The sequence below is a fragment of the Pristiophorus japonicus genome (genome assembly GCF_044704955.1).
Source record: "Pristiophorus japonicus isolate sPriJap1 chromosome 24 unlocalized genomic scaffold, sPriJap1.hap1 SUPER_24_unloc_2, whole genome shotgun sequence".
Classification (NCBI taxonomy): domain Eukaryota; kingdom Metazoa; phylum Chordata; class Chondrichthyes; family Pristiophoridae; genus Pristiophorus; species Pristiophorus japonicus.
In genome coordinates this window covers 611,472-638,186 of record NW_027250649.1, presented here as the reverse complement: position 1 = coordinate 638,186, position 26,715 = coordinate 611,472, and the positions used below count along the sequence as shown (strand labels likewise).

Here is a 26,715-nt window from a genome sequence, read left to right as displayed (position 1 = left end):
CAGTGAGTATAGAACTGAACACAGCCAGAGTCAGCGCTTTCAGGGGAGGAGAGGGAGGGGAACCAGTGAGTGTTGAACTGAACACAGCCAGAGTCAGCACTTTCAGGGGAGGAGAGGGAGGGGAACCAGTGAGTGTAGAACTGAACCCAGCCAGAGTCAGCACCTTCAGGGGAGGGGAACCAGTGAGTGTAGAACTGAACCCAGCCAGAGTCAGCACCTTCAGGGCAGGGAAGGGATGGGAACCAGCAAGTGTATTTCTGAACTCAGTCAGAATTGGTGGTGGAAATTGGGAGTGGAGGAGAAACAGACTAGAAGTGTGCGATGGGTTTGGATTTCAGCACAGCAGGAGGGAAAATGTGTGGGACAGGGATTTACAGCTTTGGAAGTACAAGAAAGGAAAGAATGTTCCACAGAAACTAGATGTGTCTATTCTGAATTTCTGTCTTATACTGACAGTGATCGCCTTTTGCAGCGTATTAGAAGGGGAGATTTTCAGACAGGAAACACAAACCTAACATCACATCAAGATCTGACGGAGTCAATCGATTCATCAGGACCTGAATATCATTGGCCTTTGAAAGTGGAAGGAGAAATGTTTGTCTGTTCTGCCTGTCGGAAAATATTTAAAATAACACGGTGCTTGGAAAGGCACCGAGACACACACACCAGTGAGTGTTCCTGTGCACTGCCTGTGGAAAGAGCTTTAACCAGTTACACAGCCTGAAAAAACATCCCACTATTCATAGCGGGGAGAAACTGTAAACGTGTTGTGTGCGTGGACGAGGCTTCAACTGATTGTCCAACCCTGGAGAGTCACAAGGTTACCCGCACCATGGAGAAACCGTGGGAATGTGGTGACTGTGGGAAGGTATTCAGATCACCGTCTGAGCTGGAAATTCATCGACGCAGTCACACTGGGGAGAGGCCGTTCACCTGCTCGGAGTGTGGGATGCGATTCACTGGGTCATCCCACCTGCTGACACACCAGCGAGTTGACAAGTAACTGCAGGGATTGGAATCTGCTGTTAATCACATCCTGACTGAACCATGTTCATTTTGACAGTTCAGGTTTGTTTCTGTTGATGTTAATAACCCTATAACTGGGCTGGACTTTAATATTCTGGATATATTGCTGATGGTGTTCTCGGGACTGCAGTGTCCATTTAAGAAACACTGTGTGTTATCTTTTCCTTTAATTCAGCGACTCTCAACAGAAATTCAGTTTGCAATAAAATTAAGAACTTTTACTTTAATCCTAAATTGATCTTTGGTACAAAATCTACAATAGTGTCTGAATAAAATCTCCAATTAGAAAGAGCTTACTGACAATTCTTACCAACTTGCACATTGCACACAGTGGCCCCTCCATTATCCACCAGAAAGGGGAATGGGATTGGTGGGGAATCAGTGTCCCCAAATGTTGCCCCTCCCGCCTGGTGTAGCAATCCCCTCAGCACGGGAATGGAGACAAGTCCAGACCCAAACTGTGTGCAGTACTCCAGGTGTGGTCTTACCGCAGTTGTAGCAGGATTTCCTCACTTTTATACTCTATCCCCCTTGCTATAAAGATCAGCATTCCATTTGCCTTCCTGATTACTTGCTGTACCTGCACGCTAACTTTTTGTGTTTCATGTTCAAGAACCCCCACATCCCTCTGTATTTTGTAATCGTTCCCACTTAAATAATAATTTGCTTTTTTATTTTTCCTACCAAAGGAGATAACTTGACATTTTGCCACATTATAGTCCATCTGGCAGATATCTGCCCACTCACTGAGCCTATCCAAATCTCTTTACAGATTCTTCGCATCCTCCTCACAGATTGCTTTCCCATCTATCTTTGTATCATCAGCAAATTTGGCTGCTTTACACTCGGTACCTTCATCCAAGTCATTAATATAAATTGTAAATCGTTGAGGGCCCAGCACTGATCCCTGTGGCACTCCATTAGTTACAGTTTGCCAACCTGAAAATTACCCATTCAACCTGACTCTCTGTTTTCTGTTAGTTTGCCAATCCTCTATCCATGTTAATATATTACCCCCATCCCCGTGAGCTCTTAGCTTATGCAGTAATCTTTTGTGTGGCAACTTATCGAATGCTTTCTGGAAATCCAAATATACAACATCAACTGGTTCTCCTTTATCCACTCTGCTCGTTACATCCTCAAAAACCTCCAGCAAATTTGTCAAACATGATTTCCCTTTCATAAAACCATACTGACTCTGCCTGACTGCAATATGATTTTGTAAATGTCCTGCTACTAATTCCTTAATGATGGACTCCAGTATTTTCCCAATGACAGATGGTAGGCTAACTGGTCTCGAGTTTCCTGCTCTCTGTCTCGCTCCTTTCTTCAATAGGGGTGTTACATTTGCGGTTTTCCAGTACGCTGGGCCTCTGCAGAATTCAGGGAATTTTGGTAGATTACAACCAATGCATCCACTATCTCAGCAGCCACTTCTTTTAAGACCCTAGGATGCATGCCATCAGGTCCAGGGGACTTGTCCACCTTTAATCCCATTAGTTTGATTAGTACTTTATCTCCAGTGATAGTGACTATTTTAAGTGAACCCTCTGCAATAGCTCCTTGATTATCAACTGTTGGGATGTTTTTAGTGTCCTCTACCGTGAAGACCGACACAAAATATTTGTTCAAATCTCTGCCATTTCCGTGTTTCCCATTATTAATTCTCCAGTCTCATCTTCTAAGGGACCAATGTTTACTTTAGCTACTCGTTTCCTTTTTATATACCTGTAGAAACTCTTACTGTCTGTTTTTATATTTCTTGCTAGTTTGCTCTCATCTGCTATCTTCCCTGTCTTTATCATTTTTTTTAGTCGTCCTTTGCTGGTTTCTGAAAATTTCCCAATCCTCTGGCCTTCCACTGTCCTTTGCAACATTGTATGCCTTTTTTTTCAATTTGATACCATCCTTTACTTCCTTAGTTAGCCAGGGATGGTTCATCCTTCTCTTAACATCTTTATTTCTCACTTGAATAAATCTTTGCTGAGAAGTTATGGAATATCTCCTTAAACGTTTGCCATTGCGTTTCTACAGTCTTACCCTTTTAAATATTTTCCCAGTGCACTTGGTGTCAGTGACAAGGGTTGGTTTATATCCCATGGGAGGAGATTGGTGTCAGTGACTGTGGGGTTGGTTTAACCTTCTTTGACCTGACCAAGGCCTTTGACACTGTTAACCGTGAGGGATTATGGAGTGTACTCTTCAAATTCGGCTGTCCTCAAATGTGTCACCATCCTCCTCTTGCTTCATGATAACAGACAAGCCGTGATCCTGACCAATGGATCCACCACAGACCCAGTTCATGTACGGACCGGGGAGAAGCAAGGCTGTGTCATTGCACCAACGCTCTTCTCGATCTTCCTTGCTGCAATGCTCCATCTCACCGTCAGTAAGCTTCCCACTGGAGTGGAGATAATCTATAGAACAAACAGGAAACTGTTCAACCTCCATCACCTTCAGACCAGATCCAAGGTGGTGCCATCCTCTGTCCTCGAATTACAATGCGCAGATGATGCTTGCGTCTGCGCTCACTCGGAGGACGAACTCCAAACCATCATCAACACGTTCACCGTAGCATCTGAGAGCATAGGCATTACACTAAACATCCGTTAATCAAAGGTGCTCTGTCAACGTGCCCCCACCACACAGCACTGTACCCCCCCCCTCCCCGATTATCAAAATCCATGATGAGGCCTTGGACAATGTGGACCATTTTTCATACCTCGGGAGCCTACTGTAAACAAGGGCAGATATCGATGACGTAATACAACACGCCTTCAGTTCCCAGCGCAGCCTTTGGTCACCGAAGGAATAGTGTGTTTGAAGATCAGAACCTTAAAACGAGCACAAAGCTCATGATCTATCTGCCTGCCCGCAGACATGCTTCTCAGATATGGACTATGGACAGCACGCACATCAAAGCACTGGAGAAGTACCATCAAAGCTGCATCCGGAATATCCATTGGCAGGATAGGCGCACAATGTTCTCGCGCAGGCCACCATCCTCAGTATTGAAACATTGACCACGCTCGATCAGCTACGATGGACGGGCCACATTGTCCATATGCCCGATACGAGACTCCCAAAGCAAGCGCTCTACTCGACAGCCTCAACGCGGTAAACAAGCCCCAGGGGGGCAGAGGAAACGCTTCAAGGACACCCTCAAGGCCTCCTTGAAGAAGTTCAACATCCCCACCGACACCTGGGAATCCCTGGCGCATGATCGCTCAAAGTGGAGAGAATAATCCGTGAGGGCGTCGAACACTTCGAGTCTCTTCACCTGCAGCAAGCGGACACCAAGCGCATATGGCGGAAGGAGCGCACGACAACCCAAGCACTTCAACAAACCGGCACTTCAACCAACGTACTTTCAACCAGCGTCTGTCCAACCTGTGACAGAGACTGTAGCTCCCGCATTGGACTTAACAGACAACTGTGGCCTCATTTTTAATGTGGAAGCAAGTCATCCTCGACTCCGAGGGACTGCCTATGATGATGGTTGGTTTATATCAAAAAGGAGGGCATTGGTGTCAGTGATTGTGGGGTGGGTTTATATCAGACAGGAGGGGATTGGTGTCAGTGACTGTGGGGTGGGTTTATATCAGACAGGAGGGGATTGGTGTCAGTGACTGTGAGGTGGGTTTATATCAGACAGGAGGGGATTGGTGTCAGTGACTGTGAGGTGGGTTTGTATCAGACAGGACGGGATTGGTGTCAGTGACTGTGGGGTGGGTTTATATCAGACAGGAGGGGATTGGTGTCAGTGACTGTGGGGTGGGTTTATATCAGACAGGAGGGGATTGGTGTCAGTGACTGTGGGGTGGGTTTATATCAGACAGGAGGAGATTGGTGTCAGTGACTGTGGGGTGGGTTTATATCAGACAGGAGGGGATTGGTGTCAGTGACTGTGAGGTGGGTTTATATCAGACAGGAGGGGATTGGTGTCAGTGACTGTGGGGTGGGTTTATATCAGACAGGAGGAGATTGGTGTCAGTGACTGTGGTGAGGGTTTATATCAGACAGGAGGGGATTGGTGTCAGTGACTGCGGGGTGGGTTTATATCAGACAGGAGGGGATTGTGTCAGTGACTGTGCAGGAGGTGTCTCCAGATTTAACTACTCGAGCTCCACGTTTCGGAGCTTGAGCGGCGGCTGGAGTCAATACGGTGTATCCGCGAGGCTGAGAGCTACATGGATAGCACCTTTCAGGAGGTGGTCATACTGCAGCTTAAAAGTGTGCAGGCAGAGGGGAAGTGGGTGACCACCAGACAGAGTAAGAACACTAGGCAGGTAGTGCACGAGTCCCCCCGTGAGTCCATCTCGCTTTCAAACCGATATTCACTTCTGAGCATCGGTGAGGGCGATGGTGCCTCTGGGGAATGCAGCCAGAGCCAATTCCAAGGCACCACGGGCGGCTCAGCTGCACAGCGGGGAGGGACGTAGAATAAAAGAGCTCTAGTGATAGGGGATTCTATAGTTAGGGGAACTGAGAGGTGTTTCTGTGGCCACAGACGTGACTCCAGAATGGTATGGTGCCTCCCTGGTGTCAGGGTCAAGGATGTGACAGAGCGGACACAGGGCCTTCTGTATCTAGAGGTCGTGGTCCATATCGGGATCAACGACATCGGTAGAAAGAGGGATGAGGTCCTACAGACAGAATTTAGGGAGCTAGAAAGAAAATTAAAGGGTAGGACCTCAAAGATAGTAATCTCCAGATTACTCCCAATGCCACGTGCTAATGAGTACAAGAATAGAAGGATAGAGAGGATGAACGCGTGGCTGGAGAGTTGGTGTAGGTGGGAGGGCTTTAAATTCCTGAGGCATTGGGATCATTTCTGGGGGAGATGGGATCTGTTCAAACTGGACGGGTTGCACATCAACAGCACTGGGACAAATATCCTCACGGGGAGCTTTGCTAGTGCTGTTGGGGAGAGTTTAAACTAGCTTGGCAGGGGGATGGGAACCTGAGAACACATTCAATAGGAAAGGAAGTAAAGCAGAAATTGGATAGCAAGAATTTAGAAAGCGAATCTGTAAAACAGAGGAAACAAGGGGTTAGTAAGTCGTAATCAAGGAGGTCTTCCTGCGCTAAATGGTGTATACTTTAATACAAGGAGTATAGTGAATAAGAGGAAGGAGCTAAGAGCACAGGTAGATACTTGGGAGTATGATATTCTCACCATTACAGAGACATGGCTGAAAGAGGGGCAGGTTTGGCAGATCAATATTCCTGGTTACAGGATTTTTAGACAAGACAGAGAGGGGGGTAAATAGGGTGTATTGATTCAAGAAACTATTACAGCAGTGAGGAGGGATGATATTTTAGAGGGATCATCAAATGAGGCCATATAGGTCTAATTGAAAAATAAAAAAGAGGCGATCACACTGCTGGGCGTGTATTATAGACCTCCAAACAGTGGGAGGGAGATAGAGGAGCAAATATGTCGGCAAATTGCTGTGAAGTCCAAAAACCACAGGGCAGTAATAGGGGATTTTAACTATCCGAATATTGATTGGGACAAATATAGTGTGAAGAGTATAAAGGGTGCGGAATTCTTAAAATGCATTCAAGAGAATTGTTTTAGTCAGTATGTAACAAGCCCCAGACGAGAGGGGCGGTTTTGGATTTAGTTTTGGAGAATGAAGCAGGGCAGGTTGAAGGGGTATTAGTGGGAGAGAACTTGGGTGCCAGTGACCATAATTCAGTCAGATTCAAGTTGGTTATGGATAAGGACAAGGATAGATCGGCCTGTAATAAAAGTCCCAAATTGGGGAATAGCTAACTTTGCTGAGTTGGAGTGATTTCCCACAGTGGATGGGAAACAGCTACTTGTGGGTAAATCAGTGTCGGAACAGTGGGAGGCATTCAAGGAGGAGATCCGGAAGGCTCAGGCCAAACATGTGCCCTTAAAAGAAAAAGGGTGGGAATAACAATTCTGGAGTTCCCTGGATGTCTCGGGACTTACAGGGGAGGGTAAAGGAACAAAGGGAAGCTGATGTCATATACCAACAGCTAAATACTGTCGAATCTTTGGAGGAATATAGAAAGTTAAGAGGTAAAATTAAAAAAGATATTACGAATATTAAGAGAGCTTGAAAAATTCTTGGCTAGTAAAATTAAGAAAAACCCAAATATGTTCTATAAATATTTTCACAGCGAGAGGATAACTAAAGAAAGGGTAGGACCTATTAGAGACCATGAGGTTAATCTTTGTGTGGAGGTGAAGATGTTGCTATGATGCTTAATGAATACTTTGCACTGTTTTCACAAAGGAAAGGGGCAATGCAGATACTGCTATCGAGGAGGAGTGTGAAATTCTGGATGAAATAAACAGTGAGAGAGGAGGTATTAAGGGGTTTAGCAGCTTTGAAGGTAGATAAGTCCCCAGGCCCGGATGAAATGCATCCCAGGCTGTTGAGCGAAGTAAAAGAGGAAATAGCAGATCCTTTGACCATCATTTTCCAGTCCTATTTGGATTTGGGCCTGGTGCCGGAGGACTGCTAATGTGGTACCTTTGTTTAAGAAGGGAGAAAGGGCTAGGCCGAGTAATTACAGGCCTGTCAGCCTAACCTCAGTGGTGGGAAATTATTGGAAAAAATCCTGTAAGACAGGATAAATGTACATTTAGAAAGGCAAGGATTAATTAGGGACAGTCAGCACGGATGTGTTAAGGGAAGATTGTGTTTGACGAACCTGATTGAATTTTTGAGGAGGTAACCAGGAGGGTCAATGAGGGTAGTGCGTACGATGTAGTGTATATGGACTTTAGCAAAGCTTTTGATAAGGTCCCACATGGTAAACTGGTCACGAAGGTTAAAGACCATGGGATCCAGAGCAAAGTGGCAAGTTAGATCCAAAATTGGCTTAGAGGTAGGAAGCAAAGGGTAATGGTTGATGGATGTTTTTGTGACTGGAAGGATGTTTCTAGTGGGGTTCCGCAGGGCTTAGGACTGGGTCTCTTGCTTTTTCTGGCATACATCAATGATCTAGATGATATAGGGAATATGATTAAGACGTTTGCAGATGACATTAAAATTGGCTGTATGGTTGATAATGAAGAGGAAAGTCATGGGCTGTCGGAGGATATCAATCTACTGGTCAGGTGGGCAGAGCAGTGGCAAATGGAATTACATTCGGAGAAGTGTGAGGTAATGCACTTTGGGAGGGCTAATAAGGAAAGCGCTAGAGGATCAAAGGGACCTTGGAGTGCTTGTCCACAGATCCCTGAAAGTAGCAGGCCAGGTGGATATGCTGGTTAAGAAGGCTTACGGAATGTTTGCCTTTACTGGCTGAAGCACAGAATACAAGAGCAGGGAGGTAATACTTAAATTGTATAATACTCTGGTTAGGCCACAGCTGGAGTTCTGGTTGCTGTATTATAGGAAGGATGTCACTGCACGAGAGAGAGGGTGCAGAGGAGACTTACTGCAAGCTGCCTGGAATGGAGAATCTTAGCTATGAGGACAGATTGGATAGGCTGAGTTTGTTCTAATTGGAACAGAGGAGGCTGAGAGGAGACCTCATTGAGGTGACAAAATTGAGGAGCCTGGATATAGTGGATAGCAAGGGCCTATTTTCTTTGGTGGAGGGGTCAATTACGAGGGGCCATAGTTTTAAGATGGTTGGTGGAAGGCTCAGAGGGGATTTGAGGGGAGTCTTCTTCACGTAGAGGGTTGTGGGGGTCTGGAACTCACTACCTGGAAGGGTGGTAGATGCAGAAACCCTCACCACATTTAAAAGGTGCCTGGATGGGCACACGAAGTTCTGTAACCTGCAGGGTTACGGACCTAGAGCTGGTAAGTGGGATTAGTAAATGTTGGCTGGCGCAGATACAATGGTAAGTACTGCAGGGAATCGAATACAGCCAGGGTGATCTCCTGGACGGGTCAGAGAGGAATTTGTTCCAAAGAAAACAACCACAGCCGAGCCAATCTTTCCTCATAGCTAAAATTCTCCAGTCCAGACAACATCCTCATAAATCTCTTCTGTACCCTCTCTTTCCTGTGATGTTGTGACCAGAATTGCACGCAGTATTCGAGCTGTGGCCTAACTAGTGTTTTATACAGGTCAAGCATAACCTCCCTGCTCTTGTATTCTATGCCTTGACTAATAAAGTCTAGTATCCCGTATGTGTTCTTAACCACTTTATCCACCTGTCCTGCTACCTTCAGGGATTTGTGGACGGACACTCCAAGGTCCCGCTGTTCCTCTACACTTCTCAGTGTCCTACCAGCTATTGTGTATTCCCTTTCCTTGTTGGCCCTCACCAGATGCATTACCTCACACTTCTGTGGATTGAATTCCATTTGCCCCCGTTCTGTCACCTGATTGGTCCATTGATACCTTCCTGCAGTCTACAGCTTCCTTTTACAGTATCAACCACACGGCCAATTTCGCATCATCTGCAAACTTCGTAGTCATACCTCCCACATTCAAGTCTAAATCACTGATGTGTACCAGAAAAAGCAAGGGATCTAGTGCTGAGCCCTGTGGAACCCCACTGGAAACAGCCTTCCAGTCACAAACACCCATTGACCATTAACCTTTGCTTCCTACCTCAGCCAATTTTGGATCCAAGTTGCCACTTTGCCCTGGATCCCGTGGGCTGTTACTTCCATGACCAGTCTGCCATGTGGGACCTTATCAAAAGCCTTGCTAAAATCCATAGACACGACATCAAACACAACACCGTCATCGAGCCTCCGTGTGACCTCCTCAAAACATTCAATCAGGTTAGTCAGACACGACCTTCCATTGACCAATCCGTGCTGACTGTCCCTGATCAATCCCGGTCTTCCTGAATGAAGATTTATCCTGTCCCGCAGAATTTTTTCCCAATAATTGAAAGTCCAAATTGGGGGAACTTAATCTTATTTTGTCATCCCATCGAGATTGGGGCCAGAGGGACAATAAATAATATTAATAAATGATTTTAAAAATCAGTGATCAGACCTGCAGTATGTACAATATACAAGCTGACCAAAATCAGGCCGTTTGGATTGGATTTGGAGACTAAAACCGAACAAACCCTCAGTGGAGACTCGCCCCCATTTAGTAAACTGCAGAAGATATTTTATCCGGTGATTTCTAATAATTTCAATTCATTGAATGTTGTAATTGACGGGTTCAATTAATGTTTATTTTCCAAATGCAGCTCTGGACCCTCAGACTGAGCATTAATCCGGCCCGGGTGATTGACGACAGCTCCGGACCAATAGGATGAACAGGGACGGGGCTGGAGGACCGAGCAGGTGGTTGGTCCTCCAACCAATCAAAGTGTGAGGGGGCAGGGCTTGTGGCAGCCAGTGGGCGGGGCTGCACCTAGATCTCCCTCATTGGCTGAAACTCTGCCCCATTGTTGAAGCTGATTTCTCTCAAACTCCAGGAGGAAACTGGAGCTTTGTGTTGTGGCTTTAAACAGATCGAACCCTGTGGGCTGGAGCAAATATTGCAACGTTTGGTAGTGAAATGGATTCATTCAGGACACACAGCAGGGATTATTTCAGGAAGTAACACCGTGCAGTGAGAAAGGAAATGCAGGGGATGTTGTGTCGATGGATTGTCAAAAGGTTTTTGATATGGTGCCGGACAGGAGGCTTGTTGATCAAATTAAGGCTCACGGTGTTAAAGGGAGAGGGGCAGCGTGGAGAGGAAGTTGGGTAAAGGGCAGAAAACAGAGAGTAGCGGTTAATGGAGGTTCTTCAGACTGGAGGATGTAAACAGTGGTGTCCCCAGGGTTAGTGTTGGGACCATTGTTCTGCTCAATATAGAGAAATGATCTGGGCTTGGGTATATGGGGCACACGATCAAAATCTCCAGGGAACGCCAAAAATGGGGAGCGTGGGGAACTGTGAAGAGGACTGTGAGTGAGTTCAGTCTGAATGCACAGGTTTGTAAATGAGACAGGTAGATGTCTGATGAAATTTACTGCAGAGAAATCTGATGCGATACATTTTGGGAGGAAGAAAAAGGGAGAAATGTACATTAAATGGTAACATTGTAAAAGGAGCGGAGGGGTAGAGATATTTTGGGGTGTAAGATTCTAGCTAATGCCTTGACTTATTAATTAGCAGGTTCGAGAGTCCAGTGTCACCAACTTTAATACCTTAATAAGAAATATAAGATGAGCAGTTTCTCAGGCGACTGCCGTACCTTATACTGATCCACCAATCAGAGTCAACATGTAAGTCCCGTGTGTTCACAGTAACTGACACCAGGTCAGCCCGCTGGATGGAACCTCGGGCGCCCTGAGCTTGATCTCCGGTGTCTCCAGTCCCCACTGCCCCCTTACATCAGTCTCCCCTCACTTTTATACCCTGCACTGATCCACCTCTGGCACCGGACTCTTCTTTGTCTCCTCTGCTGGGTTTGGGCAGGAAGTGAGGAAAAGACAGCTGGAACTTCTCTAATCTCTGATTTACAAGGTCACTTTCCCTGGTTCCCAGCAGTTACTCTTCTTCAGTAATTTTCTCATTATTCCTAAACTACCTGCCTGCTGTTAATTCTTATAGTTTCACAATTACAGGTAAAACATCTCACATTATAATCTAATCTATTCTATTACTCTCACTGGTTTAAGCTTGGAAGAAGCACTGAGGGTAGCAAGGGCACAGAATGTACTCTGGGTGGGGAACTTCAATGTCCATCACCAAGAGTGGCTCGGTAGTACCACTACTGACTGAACTGGCCGAGTCCTGAAGGACATATCTGCCAGACTGGGCCTGCAGCAGATGGTGAGAGAACCAACACGAGGAAAAAACCTACTTGACCTGGTCCTCACCAATCTACCTGTCACAGATACGAAGAATGAGGGACAGGTAAAGACCATCTGGTGTATCGAGCCTGTCCCACATGGAGATACATCTGTCTATGACAGCATTGGTAGCAGTGACCACCACACACAGTCATTGTGGAGACAAAGTCACACCGAACACACTCTCAAATGTGTTGTGTGACACTATCACCGTGCTAAACAGGATAGATTCAGAACAGATCTAGCAGCTCAAAACTGGGCATCCATAAGGTGCTGTGGGCCATCAGCAGCAGCAGCCTTGTATCCACCACAATCTGTAACCTCATGGCCCGGCATATCCCTCACTCTAACATTACCATCAAGCCTGGTTCAATTAGGAGTGCAGAAGAGCATGCCAGGAGCAGCACCAGGTGTAGCGAGAAATGAGGTACCAGCCTGGGGAAGCTGCAACACAGGACTACATGCATACTGAGCAGTGGAAGCAGCATGGTATAAACAGGGCTAAGCAATCCCACAATCAATGAATAGATCAAAGCTCTGCAGTCCTGCTACATCCAGTCGTGAATGAACACAAGAACATACACAAGAACGAGGAGCAGGAGTAGGTCATTCGGCCCCTCGAGCCTGCTCCGCCATTTAATAAGATCATGGCTGATTTTCTACCTCAACTCCACCTTCCTGCATTATCCCCATATCCCTTGATTCCCTTAATATCCTGTGCTGGGTTCAGTTCTACACTCACTGGTTCCCCTCCCTCTCCTCCCCTGAAGCTGCTGACTCTGGCTGGGTTCAGTTCTACACTCACTGGTTCCCCTCCCCTGAAGGTGCTGACTCTGGCTGGGTTCAGTTCTACACTCACTGGTTCCCCTCCCTCTCCTCCCTGAAGGTGCTGACTCTGGCTGGGTTCAGTTCTACACTCACTGGTTCCCCTCCCCTGAAGGTGCTGACTCTGGCTGGGTTCAGTTCTACACTCACTGGTTCCCCTCCCTCTCCTCCCTGAAGGTGCTGACTCTGGCTGGGTTCAGTTCTACACTCACTGGTTCCCCTCCCTCTCCTCCCCTGAAGGTGCTGACTCTGGCTGGGTTCAGTTCTACACTCACTGGTTCCCCCCCTCTCCTCCCCTGAAGGTGCTGACTCTGGCTGGGCTCAGTTCTACACTCACTGGTTCCCCTCCCCTGAAGGTGCTGACTCTGGCTGGGTTCAGTTCTACACTCACTGGTTCCCCTCCCTCTCCTCCCTGAAGGTGCTGACTCTGGCTGGGTTCAGTTCTACACTCACTGGTTCCCCTCCCTCTCCTCCCCTGAAGGTGCTGACTCTGGCTGGGTTCAGTTCTACACTCACTGGTTCCCCCCCTCTCCTCCCCTGAAGGTGCTGACTCTGGCTGGGCTCAGTTCTACACTCACTGGTTCCCCTTCCTCTCCTTCCCTGAAGGTGCTGACTCTGGCTGGGTTCAGTTCTACACTCACTGGTTCCCCTCCCTCTCCTCCCCTGAAGGTGCTGACTATGGTTGGATTCAGTTCTACATTCACTGGTTCCCCTCCCTCTCCTCCCCTGAAGGTGCTGACTCTGGCTGGGTTCAGTTCTACACTCACTGGTTCCCCTCCCTCTCCTCCCCTGAGGGTGCTGACTCTGGCTGGGTTCAGTACAATACTCAATAGTTTCTCTCCAATATGTGACCCATGTGCCCAAACTCCATGTGTGAACCTCGACAGTGAGTGTCGACTGGCTATTCCACTGTCCTCACCTGAGGCCTCACACCTGCATTTTCCAGCAGGATCACTGGACCCTCCTCCCAATGGCTCAGTGGATAAAGGCATGTAGGATCTGTTCCCCCCCCCCCCCAGTGTAAAATGGACTATAGAATGGAATATAAAACCCACGGATGGTGGGACTGGTTAATAAAAACCAAACCCCAGTACAAACACCCAGAGGGTGGGCTATACAGTAAGGGCTTCATTCTAACATCGCAGTGAAACGATGGCTCATTGAGAGACTGGAAGGACATCATCAGAGACAATGATACAGGAAAGCTGCCATTGATCCAATCAACACAGGCAATAGCATCAGACGCCGGCCATGCACACCTTCAATGGTCCCTGGTCCCTGTCAAGAAGGAAGAGGGACATTCACACATTCCTCATCTGTGGAGCCAGGTCTGTTCCCAAGGAGGGTTTGCATTGTACTACACAGCAGGAGAGCTGATCATGTTCCTGTCTGGGCCAGGGAGTGGAATACACTGATGATCCAGAGGTAATTAACCATCGGAAGAGTCACCAGGGGAACAGCAGGAAATATGTTTGATGCTGTGATTATGAAGCCCCATAAAAAGAGGACCACTTTGGAGCGAGGGCAGTGCAGTGAAGGAGGATGCAGGGTGGTCACCTGGTCCCGGCCTACAATCGACACCGGAACAACCAGCTGTGTGGGTGATTATAAGTTTCAGTCAAACCGTCGGGGAATTTGTCCGAGTAGTTTTATAATCACAGTCGATCGCGGAAGGGTTTTAAACTGTGATATTTCATGTTAGGTTTCAGGTAACCTCGTGTCGGGGTTTTGTATTGTGGATTCTGTGTTATTCCGGTTAAATCTCAGGGAGGTTGTGTACTGGGGAATAACACAAGTTCAATAAAGGTACAAGTTTAAGGTTGACCCAAAACCCAGTGCCGAAGGGGGCAGGCCAGGTAGATCAGGTGGTTAAGAAGGCAGATGGAATACTTGCCTTTATTAGTCGAGGCATGGAATACAAGAGCTGGGAGGTTATGTTTGAACTGGTTAGGCCGCAGCTGGAATACTGTGTGCAGTTCTGGTCACCACATTACAGGAAAGATGTGATTGCACTGGAAAGGGTACAGAGGAGATTTACAAGAATGTTGCCTGGACTGGAGAATTTTGGCGATGAGGAAAGATTGGAGATGCTGGATCTGTTTTCTTTGGAACAGAGGAGGCTGAGGGAAGACCTGATTGAAATGTATAAAATTATGAGGGGCCTGGATAGAGTGGATAGGAAGGACCTGTTTCCCTTGGCAGAGGGGTCAACGACCAAGGGGCCAACAACCAGGGGACATAGATTTAAAGTAATTGGTTTAGAGGAGATACAAATGGAAATGTCTTCACCCACAGGATGGCGGGGGTCTGGAACTCATTGCCTGAAGGGTGGTAGAGGCAGACACCCTCACCACATTTTAGAAATAGTTGGATGTGCACTTAAAGTGCCGTCACCTACTGGGCTACGGACTAAGAGCTGGAGAGTGGGATTAGGCTGGATAGCTCTTTGTCGACCGGCACGGACACGGTGGGCCGAAATGGCCTCCTTCCACGCTGTAAATTTCAATGATTTTATGATTAATGACCGAGATGAAGGGACCGAGTGTAATGTATCCAATTTTGCTGATGATACAAAACTAGGTGGGACAGTAAGTTGTGAGAACACAAGAGTCTGCAAGATATATCGATAGACGATGTGAGTGGGCAGTAAGGTGGCAGATGGAGTATAATGTGGGGAAATGTGAGGTTATTCATTATGGGAGGAACAATAGAAAAACAGAATATCGTTTAAATGGTGAGAAACTTTGAAATGTTGGTGTTCAGAGAGATTTGGCTGTCCTCGTGCAAGAAACACAGGAAGTGAGCGAGCAGGTACACAAGCAATAAGGAAGGTCAATGGTATGTTGTCCTTTATTGCAAGGGGTTGGAGTATAAGAGTAAGGAAATCTTGCTACAATTGTACAGGGCCTTGGTGAGACCACACCTGGAGTACTGTGCACAGTTTTAATCTCCTTATCTAAGGAAGGAAATACTTGCCTCGGAGACGGTGAACAAAGGTTCACAAGATTGATTCCTGGGATGAGTGGGCTGTCTTATGATGAGAGGTTGTGTAGAATGGGCCTGTACTCTCTGGAGTTTAAAGAATGAGGTGTGATCTCATTGAAACAGACACGATTCTGATTCTGAAGGGGACTGACAGGTTAGATGCTGAGAGGTTGATTCCCCCGGCTAGAATGTCTAGAACTAGGGGGCACTGTCTCAGGATAAGGGGTCGGCCATTTAGGACAGAGATGAGGAATTTCTTCACTCAGAGGGTTGTGAACCTTTGGACTTCTCTGCCCCAGAGGGCTGTGGATGCTCAGTCTATTCAAGGCTGAGACAGATAGATTTTTGGACTCTCGGTGAATCAAGGGATTATGGAGATCAGACGGGAAAGTGGAGTTGAGGTCGATGATCAGTCATGATCTTACTGAATGGTGGAGCAGGCTCGAGGGACCTTATGGCCTACTCCTGCTCCTAATTCTTATGTTGACATCCAGGGGGCTCTAGATTTATTAGTCCCACCCTTTTTCTTTAAGGTAACATACTTCCTCTGAACCCTCATTATCTCCTCCTTGAAAGCCTCCCACTGCTCTGAGACTGATTTACCTTCAATATAAGAATTAGGAGCAGGAGTATGCCATTTGGCCCCTCGAGCCTGCTCTGCCATTCAATGAGATTATGGCTGATCTTCTACCTCAACTCCACTTTCCTGCACTATTCCCATATCCCTTGATTCCCTTAATATCCAAAAATCTATCGATCTCTGTTTTGAATATACTCAACGACTGACCTTCCACAGCCCTCTGGGGTAGAGAATTCCGAAGATTCACCACCCTCTGAGTGAAGAGGTTTCTCCTCACCTCAGTCCTAAATGGCCAAATCCTTATTCTGAGACTGTGACCCCTGGTTCTAGACTCCCCAGCCAGAGGAAACACCCTCCCCCTGCATCTACCCTGTCAAGCCCTGTAAGAATTTTGTATGTTTCAATGAGATCACCTCTCATTCTTCTAAACTCTAAAGAATATAGGCCTAGTCTGCTTAATCTCTCCTCATTGGACAATCCCCCATCCCAGGAATTCAGTCTGGTGAACCTTCCTTGCCATCCTCAATGACAAGTATATCCTTCCTTAGGTAAGCAGCCAAAACTGTACACAATACTCAGCTGCAGTCTCACCAGGGCCCTATATAATTGCAATAAGACATCTTTACTCTTATACTCAAATCCTCTTGTAATAAAGGTCAACATACCATTTGTTTTCTTAATTACTTGCTGTGCCTGAATATTAACTTTGTGATTAGTGTACAAGGACACCAAGGTCCCTCTGAACACCAACATTTCCCAATCTCTCACCATTTCAAGTAGCTGTTTCCAGTCCACTTTGGCTAAATCACATCTCAGCTTAGTAAAATTGGCTTTTCACTAACTGAGAACTTTTATTCCTGGTCTATCTTTGTCCTTTTCCACAACTATCCGAAATCTAACTGAATTAAAGCACCAAAAAAGCTGTCCCACGGATACCCCTTCCACCTGCCCAGCTTCAGTCCCTAATACGAAGTCCAGAACTGCCCCCTCTCTTGTTGGGCTTGCTACGTACTGGCTAAAAAGTTCTGCTGGGTGCTGACCCTTCTGCGAAGGGAAATGGATCCTTCCTATCCACTCTATCTAGGCCCCTCATAATTTTATACACCTCATAAAGGTCTTCCCTCAGCCTCCTCTGTTCCAAAGAAAACAAACTATTTAGAGGGTTGGTGGGCTGGAGGAGATTACAGAGATAGGGAGGGATGAGGCTTGAGGGATTTGAACAAACGGATGAGAATTTTAAAGGCTGATGCTACCAGCCGTCTCGACCAGCAGAGAACGTGGGACTCACGACCAACAGGAAGGATGTTACTTTAACGACTACAAACGCATAATGGGTCAATTGTACATCCCTGTCTGGAGTAAAAATAAAACGGGGAAGGTGGCTCAACCGTGGCTAACAAGGGAAATTAAGGATAGTGTTAAATCCAAGGAAGAGGCACATAAATTGGCCAGAAAAAGCAGCAAACCTGAGAACTGGGAGAAATTTAGAATTCAGCAGAGGAGGACAAAGGATTTAATTAAGAGGGGGAAAATAGAGTACAAGAAGAAGCTTGCCGGGAACATAAAAACTGACTGCAAAAGCTTCTATAGACATGTAAAGAGAAAAAGATTAGTGAAGACAAACGGAGGTCCCTTGCAGTCGGATTCAGGTGAATTTAGAATGGGGAACAAAGAAATGGCAGACCAGTTGAACAAATACTTTGATTCTACCTTCATGAAGGAAGACACAAATAACCTTCCGAAAGTACGAGGGGACCGAGGGTCTAGTGAGAACGAGGAACTGAAGGATATCCTTATTATGTTAGGGAAATTGTTGGGATTGAAGGCCGATAAATCCCCGGGGCCTGATAGTCTGCATCCCAGAGTACTTAAGGAAGTGGTCCTAGAAATAGTGGATGCATTGGTGATCATTTTCCAACAGTCTATTGACTCTGGAACAGTTCCTATGGATTGGAGGGTAGCTAATGTAACACCACTTTTAAAAAAATGAGGGCGAGAGAAAGCGGGTAATTATGGACCGGTTAGCCTGACATCAGTGGTGGGGAAAATATTGGAATCAATTATTAAGGATGAAATAGCAGCGCATTTGGAAAGCATGACAGGGTCGGTCCAAGTCAGCATGGATTTATGAAGAGGAAATTATGCTTGACAAATCTTCTGGAATTTTTTGAGGATGTAACTAGTAGAGTGGACAAGGGAGAACCAGTGGATGTGGTATATTTGGACTTACAAAAGGCTTTTGACAAGGTCCCACACAAGAGATTGGTGTGCAAAATCAAAGCACATGGTATTGGTGGTAATATACTGACGTGGATAGAGAATTGGTTGTCAGACAGGAAGCAGAGAGTCGGGATAAACGGGTCTTTTTCAGAATGGCAGGCAGTGACTAGTGGAGTTCCGCAGGGCTCAGTGCTGGGACCCCAGCTCTTTACAATATACATCAATGATTTGGATGAAGGAATTGAGTGTAATATCTCCAAGTTTGTAGATGACACTAAACTGGGTGGCCGTGTGAGCTGTGAGGAGGACGCTAGGAGGCTGCAGGGTGAATTAGACAGGTTAGGTGAGTGGGCAAATGCATAGCAGATGCAGTATAATGTGGATAAATGTGAGGTTATCCACTTTGGTGGCAAAAACGCAAAGACAGAATATTATCTGAATGGTGGTAGATTAGGAAAAGGGGAGGTGCAACGAGACCTGGGTGTCATGGTTCATCAGTCATTGAAAGTTGGCATACAGGTACAGCAGGCGGTAAAGAAGGCAAATGGTATGTTGGCCTTCATCGCTAGGGGATTTGAGTATAGGAGCAGGGAGGTCTTACTGCAGTTGTACAGGGCCTTGCTGAGGCCTCACCTGGAATATTGTGTTCAATTTTGGTCTCCTAACCTGAGGAAGGACATTCTTGCTATTGAGGGAGTGCAGCGAAGGTTCACCAGACTGATTTCTGGGATGGCCGGACTGACATATGAGGAGAGACTGGATCAACTGGGCCTTTATACATTGGAGTTTAGAAGGATGAGAGGGGACCTTATAGAAACATACAAGATTCTGACGGGACTGGACAGGTTAGATGCGGGTAGAATGTTCCCGATGTTGGGGAAATCCAGAACCAAGGGACACAGTCTCAGGATAAGGGGCAGGCCATTTAGGACTGAGATGAGGAGAAACTTCTTCACTCAGAGAGTCGTTGACCTGTGGAATTCCCTGCCGGAGAGAGTTGTTGAGGCCAGTTCATTGGATATATTCAAAAGGGAGTTAGGTATGGTCCTTGCGGTTAAAGGGATCAAGGGTATGGAGAGAAAGCAGGAAAAGGGTCCTGAGGGAATGATCAGCCGTGATCTTATCGAATGGCGGTGCAGGCTCGAAGGGTCGAATGGCCTACTCCTGCTCCTATTTTCTATGTTTCTATGAGAGGAAAATCAATCTCTGTACCTTTAACTAACAGCGACATGGAAAGAGGGAAATGAATGACCTTTAAACACCTGGTCCACTTGGCACTGAAGTGTCTGAAACTCATAATACGAACTCCATGGAAATAAAATACTGACAAATGTTAAACTGTTTTGTTGACAAAAGAAATCTCGATTTAACTTTAAAAAAATAAATTGTTTAATGGGTTCACACCTGACTCACCTGATTGGCCGACTCAGGATCCACCCCTCAAGCACCGCGATTGGTTGCAGAACACGCTGCTCCCTGGGCCCTCCAGCCTCTGAGCTCTCTTCCTGTTGGTTCCCAGGGCAATCAATCACCACTAACCAACATTACACTGCCAGATGAAGTTGAGAGGAAGAAATAAATTGAGGCCGTGAATCTGAGTTAAGAAGTAAAATTAGAGAAACATAATTAAATGAATGAGGAGAGGCAATATAAACTAAAGGATGCAATCGTAAAGGGGGTGCATGAACAGTGAGACCTGCGGGTATAGGGGCACAAATCACTGAAGGTGGCAGGACAGGTTGGGAAAATAGTTAAAAAAACTTACATGATCCTGGGCATCACAGAGTACAAAAGGCAAGGAGGTTATGATGAACCTTTGTAAAACACTGGTTCAACCTCAACTGGAGCATTGTGTCCAATTCTGGGCACCACACATTAGGATGTGATGCCTCAGAGAGGGTGCAGAAAATATTTACAAGAATGATTCACGAGATGAGGGACTTCAGTTACGTGGATTGACTGGAGAAGCTGGGGTTGTTCTCCTTGGAGCAGAGAAGGTTGAGAGGAGAATTGATAGAGGTTCAAAATCATGAGGGATGTAGGCAGAGCAGATAGAGAGAAACTGTTCCCATTGGTGGAAGGGTCGAGAACCAGAGGAGACGGATTTAAGGTGATTGGTAAAAGAACCAAAAGCGACATGAGAAAAATCTATTTTACGCAGCGAGTGGTTAGGATCTGGAATGCACGGCCTGAAAGGGAGTTGGAGGCAGACTCAATCACAGCTTTCAAAAGGGAATTGGATAAGTATCTGAAAGAAAACATTTGCAGGGCTGGGGGAAAGGGCGGGGCAGTGGAACTCGCTGGGAGCCGGTAAGGGCTCGAGGGGCCGAATGGCCTTCCGTGCTGTAACCATTCTCTGATTGTGTGAGCAGAACCACTCTGTTCCCTGACTCAATCTAAAGCCTTCCTGACTGTGAGCACCTGTTAAACCTGCTCTGCACCTTCACTGCTCCAAGGAGAACCACCCCAGATGCTGCAGCCATCATCTTATTGAATGGCGGCAGGCTCGAGGGGCCAAATGGCGACTCATCTCCTATTTCTGATGTTCTCATGTGTTCATGTCACTGGCCCCCATCCTGCAGCGGGACAATGGAACACATTGTGACGTGGGGGAAGCCCCGCCCCTGTCGCTCCCTGCTCCCCGCGGTGGGCGGACCCGTGCTGCCCAAAGATGGCGGCCGAACGCCCGCAACCCCCGACAGTAACCAAGTCCCGTCCCCGCCCGAAGGTGTCCCACGGCCGCTGCCGACTCGGCGACGGAATCTGGCCGCCCGCGCGTGTACGTGAGTCCGCGAGTCCGCAGGGAGGCTGGGCGCGCTGCTCGGGCCGCTCCTCCATCCTCCGCGGGTAATCTCCCACAATAGGCTGGCCCCGCGCCTGCACACAACTCCGCCCCGCCTCACCCGGGCCACCGAGCTCAAAGGCCACGAGCGGAGCCGCCAACAAACCTCCAACCCGCGCAACACTCAGCCCGCAGCCAATGGCGGGGCGGCACGGGGCACCAGCCCACCCAGCGCACGCTGCTCCGCACCAATCAGCGGCGGGGGGGGGGGGCGGGGCCGCGGCACCAATCAATCAATCAGCGAACAATCCAGGGCGCGCGGTGCTGAAGGGAAAGTGTCTGTGGCCACACAAACACAAGATGCTGCAAGTGTCCGCGGCTCAGGCAACATCTGTGGGCAGCAACACAGTTAATGGTTGGTCACAACTGGAGAGTGTTGGGAAAGGACAGATCCTGAAGGAGCATCACAGGCAGTCCCTCGCAATCGAGGAGGACTTGCTTCCACTCTATAAATGAGTCTTTAGTTGGCTGAACAGTCCAACAGGGGAACCACAGTCCCTGTCACAGGTGGGACAGATAGTCATTGAGGGAAAGGGAGGGTGGGACAGGTTTACCACATGCTCCTTCCGCTGCCTGCGCTTGGTCTCTGCATGCTCTCGGCGATGAGACTCGAGGTGCTCAGCGCCCTCCCGGATGCACTTCCTCCACTTCGGGCGGTCTTTGGCCAGGGACTCCCAGGTGTCGGTGGGGATCTTGCACTTTATCAGGGAGGCTTTGAGGGTGTCCTTGTAATGTTTCCTCTGCCTACCTTTGGCTTGTTTGCCGTGAAGGAGATCCGAGTAGACCGCTTGCTTTGGGAGTCTCGTCTCTGGCATGCGAACAATGTGGCCTGCCCAATGGAGCTGATCAAATGTGGTCAGTGCTTCAATGCTGGGGATGTTGGCCTGGTCGAGGACACTAATGTTGGTGCATCAGCCTCTGGATGTGCACAAACGCAGGCGTCGTCCACGTTTTGTAGCTCGACGACCGAGGTCGGGTGGTCTTGGACCTGGCCTGGAGATGACGACGGTTCTATAGATATGTAAAGAGAAAAAGATTAGTAAAGACAAATGTAGGTCCCCTGCAGTCAGAATCAGGGGAAGTCATAACGGGGAACAAAGAAATGGCAGACCAATTGAACAAGTACTTTGGTTCGGTATTCACTAAGGAGGACACAAACAACCTTCCGGATATAAAAGGGGTCAGAGGGTCTAGTAAGGAGGAGGAACTGAGGGAAATCCTTATTAGTCGGGAAATTGTGTTGGGGAAATTGATGGGATTGAAGGCCGATAAATCCCCAGGGCCTGATGGACTGCATCCCAGAGTACTTAAGGAGGTGGCCTTGGAAATAGTGGATGCGTTGACAGTCATTTTCCAACATTCCATTGACTCTGGATCAGTTCCTATCGAGTGGAGGGTAGCCAATGTAACCCCACTTTTTAAAAAAGGAGGGAGAGAGAAAACAGGGAATTACAGACCGGTCAGCCTGACATCGGTAGTGGGTAAAATGATGGAATCAATTATTAAGGATGTCATAGCAGTGCATTTGGAAAGAGGTAATATGATAGGTCCAAGTCAGCATGGATTTGTGAAAGGGAAATCATGCTTGACAAATCTTCTGGAATTTTTTGAGGATGTTTCCAGTAGAGTGGACAAGGGAGAACCAGTTGATGTGGTATATTTGGACTTTCAGAAGGCTTTCGACAAGGTCCCACACAAGAGATTAATGTGCAAAGTTAAAGCACATGGGATTGGGGGTAGTGTGCTGACATGGATTGAGAGCTGGTTGTCAGACAGGAAGCAAAGAGTAGGAGTAAATGGGTACTTTTCAGAATGGCAGGCAGTGACTCGTGGGGTACCGCAAGGTTCTGTTCTGGGGCCCCAGCTGTTTACACTGTATATTAATGATTTAGACGAGGGGATTAAATGTAGTATCTCCAAATTTGCGGATGACACTAAGTTGGGTGGCAGTGTGAGCTGCGAGGAGGATGCTATGAGGCTGCAGAGCGACTTGGATAGGTTAGGTGAGTGGGCAAATGCATGGCAGATGAAGTAGAATGTGGATAAATGTGAGGTTATCCACTTTGGTGGTAAAAACAGAGAGACAGACTATTATCTGAATGGTGACAGATTAGGAAAAGGGGAGGTGCAAAGAGACCTGGGTGTCATGGTACATCAGTCATTGAAGGTTGGCATGCAGGTACAGCAGGCGGTTAAGAAAGCAAATGGCATGTTGGCCTTCATAGCAAGGGGATTTGAGTACAGGGGCAGGGAGGTGTTGCTACAATTGTACAGGGCCTTGGTGAGGCCACACCTGGAGTATTGTGTACAGTTTTGGTCTCCTAACTTGAGGAAGGGCATTCTTGCTATTGAGGGAGTGCAGCGAAGATTCACCAGACTGATTCCCGGAATGGCGGGACTGACCTATCAAGAAAGACTGGATAAACTGGGCTTGTATTCACTGGAGTTCAGAAGAATGAGAGGGGACCTCATAGAAACGTTTAAAATTCTGACGGGGTTCGACAGGTTAGATGCAGGAAGAATGTTCCCAATGTTGGGGAAGTCCAGAACCAGGGGACACAGTCTAAGGATAAGGGGGAAGTCATTTAGGACCGAGATGAGGAGGAATTTCTTCACCCAGAGAGTGGTGAACCTGTGGAATTCTCTACCACAGAAAGTTATTGAGTCCAATTCACTAAATATATTCAAAAAGGAGTTAGATGTCTTTACTACTAGGGGGATCAAGGTGTATGGTGAGAAAGCAGGAAGGGGGTCCTGAAGTTGCATGTTCAGCCATGAACTCATTGAATGGCGGTGCAGGCTAGAAGGGCCAAATGGCCTATTCCTGCACCTATTTTCTATGTTTCTAAACAAATTCCCACTGGTTCTGTTGTTTAGTTCCACTCCAGCGGGGAGTTTGTTGAGTGTGAGGTGGAGCAGGGCAGTGAGGAAAATCGAGAAGAGGGTTGGGGCAATGACGCAGCCCTGTTTGACCCCGGTCAGGACGTGGATTGGGTGTGTAATGGATCCGTTGGTAAGGATCACCCACCACCCCTGTGCTCACTGACAAACATTGGCTCCCGGTTAAGCAACGCCTCGATTTCAGAATTCTCCTCCTGGTTTACAAATCCCTCCACGGCCTCGCCCCTCCCTATCTCTGTGACCCCCCTCCCCCTGAGACAGCCTCTAACTCTGGCCTCGCCCCTCCCTATCTCTGTGACCCTCCCTCCCCCTGAGACAGCCTCTAACTCTGGCCTCGCCCCTCCCTATCTCTGTGACCCCCCTCCCCCGAGACAGCCTCTAACTCTGGCCTCGCCCCTCCCTATCTCTGTGACCCTCCCTCCCCCTGAGACAGCCTCTAACTCTGGCCTTGACCCTCCCTATCTCTGTGACCTCCCTCCCCCTGAGACAGCCTCTAACTCTGGCCTTGACCCTCCCTCCCCCTGAGACAGCCTCTAACTCTGGCCTTGACCATCCCGGATTAGAATGGCTCCACCAGCGGTGGCCGTGCCTTGAGCTGCCTGGGCCCCAGGCTCGGGAAGCCCCTCCCTGAAGCTCTCCCTCTGTGTCCCCCGACAAGCCGCTGTTTAAAAGCCGCCTCTGTGAGCGGCCTGTCGCTCCCCGGCCTTCACTGATTGTTGTGTCTCGGGGCCCAATGTGTTTGTCCTGGAACACTCTCACACCGCGCGCTGGGAAGCGCCTTCCCGCCTTTTGTGACGTGTGTAAATACCAGTTGTTGTTGTTGCGGCTCAGCCAATCAGCGGCACAGGTCCCGCCTCTCGGGCTCCCCGATTGGTTGGAGGACCCGCCGCCGGCTCGCTCCTCCAGCCCCGCCCCGCTCGCTCCCCATTGGTCGGAAGCTCCCGTCAATCAGGCCGTGGGCCCGGGTCACGTGTCCCTCGAGCGCGCTCCGCCAGACTGTGTGACGTGTGTCGGGGACCCGGATGTGCGGACTCTCAGGTTTGGATTTGCCTTTATTCTCCCCCTCCCCCCCGCGCCATTCTCTACCCAATCGGAGCGGAGAAAACTCACTTTACGTCACCGATCGCGGCTCTTTAACGGACACAAACACCTTTCCCCGGAAGGCCCCGCGCCACAGGACCCGACTCCGCGCCACAGGATCCGAGTGCGCAGGCGCAGCTCCCAGTGTGGGGGTGGCTGATCCTGTCCGCTGGCCATGCGCTGCTGTTACCGATGGTGACCGAGAGGGGACGCGGTTCCCGGTGCGCAGGCGCGGACTCTGGGCTGTCAATCACCCATCAGGCAGTGCGGCTGCTGGTGAGACCTATGACGTCATAGAACCCCAGACAGTGACATCACAGAAGGAGGCCATTCGGCCCATCGTGTCCCTGCCGGCCGGCACAGAGCTCTCCAGCCTGATCCCACTGTACAGCTCTCGGTCCTTAACCCTGGAAGTAACGGCACAAAATAGAAAGACTTATATTTATATAGCGCCTTTCACAACCAGCAAACGCCTCAAAGCTTTTCACAGAGAATAAAGTTCTGTTGGAGCGTAGTCACTGTTGTAATGTGGGAAACGCGGCAGTCAATCTGTGCACAGCAAGATCCCACAGACAGCAACGTGATAATGACCAGATAAACGTTTTGTTATTTTGATTGAGGGATATTGTCCAGGATGCCGGGGATAACTCCCCTGGTCTTCTTCGAAATAGGATCTATTACGTCCACCAAATAGAGAGTTGACAGGGCCTCGGTTTAATGCCTCATCCGAAAGATGACTCCTCAGCACTGCAGTGTCAGCCTACAGTTTTTATTCTCAAGTTCCTGGAGTAGGATTTAAACTCACAACCTTCTGACTCGGAGATGAGAGTGCAACCCACTGAGACATAGCTGACCCCTCTGCTAAGGGACATAGGTCTTTGCTATCCACTCTATCCAGGCCCTCATAATTTTATACATCTCAATTAGGCCTCCCATCTAATCCTTCTACCAAGTACTTTAATTCTATACCCCACGAGTTATTAACCATTCTGCTAAGGCAAGTAGGTCCTTCCTATCCACTTTATCTAGGCCCCTCAAGTGCATATCCAGGTACTTTCAAATACTATGATGGTTTCTGCCTCTACCACCCTTTCAGGCAGTGAGTTCCAGACTCACATCATCCTCTGGATGAAAAAACTTCTCCTCAAATCCCATCTACATCTTTGACCAATTAATTGAAATCTATGCCCCCAAGTTATTGACCCCTCTACTAAGGGAAATAGGTCCCTCCTGTCCACACTATCTAGGCCCCTCATAACTTTATACGCCTCAATGAGGTCTCCCCTCTGCCTCCTCTGTTCCAAAGAAAACAACCCCGGCCTATCCAATCTGTCCTCATAGGTAAAATTCTCCAGTCCAGGCAACGTCCTCGTAAGTCTTTGTACCCTCTCTGCTGCAATCATATCTTTCCTGTAATGTGGTGACCAGAACTGCACGCAGTACTCTAGCTGTGGCCTAACGAGAAGCCAGCCAGAGTCAGCACCTTAAGGGAAGGAGAGGGAG

General features: G+C 48.0%; 1 protein-coding gene and 1 long non-coding RNA gene across 3 annotated transcripts in view; both read right to left on the bottom strand.

Annotated features, from left to right (window-relative positions):
* The window catches only part of LOC139241216 (zinc finger protein 229-like), a 44,013-nt gene that overhangs the window by 5,814 nt on the left and 11,484 nt on the right, over nt 1-26,715 (bottom strand). The window lies entirely within an intron of this gene.
* On the bottom strand, nt 1,028-25,328 carry LOC139241217 (uncharacterized). 2 transcript variants are annotated; one of them, XR_011588819.1, is made up of 4 exons: nt 25,243-25,328; nt 21,980-22,242; nt 19,803-19,983; nt 1,028-3,443 (listed from the first exon to the last, which is right to left on the bottom strand). It is a non-coding gene; the product is annotated as an uncharacterized lncRNA (long non-coding RNA). The 2 variants fall into 2 exon arrangements; XR_011588820.1 differs by lacking the exon at nt 1,028-3,443 and adding an exon at nt 13,810-13,882.